We start from the raw sequence: 2,318 nt of genomic DNA on the forward strand, positions 1-2,318 counted from the left end.
AAAAAAAAAAAAAAGGATTTGTCATCTGCACCTTAATGACCTTATACACTTCGGTGGTCCAATTTGGCGTGTAACGCCAAAGACAGTCTTTAGCAAAGACAGTCTTGAATTTGCTCACGCGTACCGAGTCGCTCACTTTGAATCTCGCCGGAGCTGTAATCTTTACATTGCTGTAGACAGTATTTAAGAGTTTTTAAGAGTTTTTTTTAGATCGTGGGAGTCACATCGATAGGGTGCATACTGATGGTTCAATGTTTGCGCCCGTTGTACTGCGACACGAGACGCGGTAGCGAGTCGATCCATCTGTAGGTTCATTGTAATGTAAACATTTTCCACATGTCATTCTTCAGCGTACGATTGAATCGTTCCACGACGGAAGCCTTCATAACCGAGTACGTCAAATAATGATTGATGTTGTGTTTCTTCGCGAGTTTCTGCACATCGGCATTATAAAATTCCTTCCCCTGGTCTGCTTGCAAATTTGTTGGACATCTTTCGCTGTCCCGAATTATCTTGCCGAACGCCTCGACCATCTCCTTTCTCTCCGCTCTTAGTCTTTATTGGCATGGCCCAAGCATGCTTGCTCAGCACATCGATAACGGTGAGTATGTAGTGGTAGCCATTGTTGAACCGCGAATACGGACGTATCTCCACTACATCGGCTTGCCACAGATCATCGTATCCGCGCACAATAACGCGTCTACGAGGAAAATGCCTTCTCGCAGGAGCATGCAATTCCTCCACCAATCGTTGCTTTTCGGAGCTGTTGTTTCCCGTTTTTACCAGTTTTCCGCATGTTTGATCGCTAGGGTCGCCTCATCACGAATGACGAAACTGCGAGCGCATCGTTTCAAATTCCATCTATTCAACGCGTTTTCGCGCTGTAAACACTTTCTCCCACATGACACGTGTTTCAGCATGAAGTCTGATCAGGTTTTTCCCTAATTCCTTCTGTTTCTTTTCAAATTCTTGCTGGTTCTCTCTCAATGTAGCGAGACCCTTTCCACGTAGAGTGGAAACTATTGACCGCGTCGCTGTCGGCTTTCGGTTGCGCTACGCGTCGTATCTTGCGCAATCTCGTATCAAAATCAGAGGTGACCATGCACAGAGTGTTATCGCGTACGTAATTTCTGAGTACTCCCCTCCACGTGTAATAGTCCATCGTCGGCGGTCCTCTCTTTTGGAGCGAAACATCAAATTTATCGATCGACATTTCGATGCAAACAACATGTATCATTGATGTGCGATTTAATTTATAACAAGGTTCGTCTCGCGAAGTTCCTCGATAATGGGTAAAATTTCATTATCGTCAGCGTTATTGCTAGCTTTTCAGGAGGCTTCCAGCAATCGCAAACGATTCACCAGCTCGTTGAGATCGTCCCAGTGAACATAGTCGATCGCATTATCTTTCAGTATCATGGTGCGGTATGGCTAAACCTCTGCCCATGTTGATCGATGTACTAATCATTAGGGGTGCGATTATGTTTTTGTATTTGTAACCCCCTGTTACTCAATACGAGTTATAGCGCGTTGTGATTGCGCCTATGAGCATTCGTTACCAATAATATACTTTTGTATTTTTGTTTATCGGCCTCCGTGTAAATGGCATCGTCGGGAATTCTCTTGAAAATCAACTCGTATAGACCAGGTGTTTCCGCGTACTTTACACCGCAAATGATTATATTATCGTCAATATCTACGTCGAAACTTTTATCGCCGAGCTTCGTTCCATCACTGCTGAAATACACACCGTACACGTAGTCTATGGTGGTATGTTTGTCGCTGCTAAAAACTGCTCCCATGCATTTTCGCCCCAGTGAACCAAAATGGCCATACAGGGTGTTGCGTCAACATACAGATCAGTACGATGGGTTGCTTGCCCGTAAGGCGCGCGTGGACGATAATGCAGGACCGATAATGCAGGGCTTGCCGATATAATTATATGCCTATTTTATCCAATGAAATGTGCAATATTTCTAATTATCACGGTCGTAACGGATATATATATATATATATATATATATATATATATATATATATCCGTTTCGACCGTGATAATTGTAACCGCGATTCGTTGCGGGTTTGAATCGCTTGTCGGATCGGGTTCGTGATAGGCGGAATAATTGAGAAACAGTGTGTTAAGAAAATAATAATGAATAATATATTTAAAATACTAAACTGATGATAATGACAATATATATATCGAACAATACGTGTCGACGCCTTTGGCTTTGGTTGTTTGTATCGCCTGACAGAGGTTTGTTTAGACGCGGATTTGGTGATGTGACGCGCGGTGCGCGGGGCGCGGACGACGTCAG

Source organism: Odontomachus brunneus, unplaced genomic scaffold (assembly GCF_010583005.1).
Source record: "Odontomachus brunneus isolate Ranch 3 - 2012 unplaced genomic scaffold, Obru_v1 Obru_scaffold_269, whole genome shotgun sequence".
Taxonomy (NCBI): Eukaryota; Metazoa; Arthropoda; class Insecta; order Hymenoptera; family Formicidae; genus Odontomachus; species Odontomachus brunneus.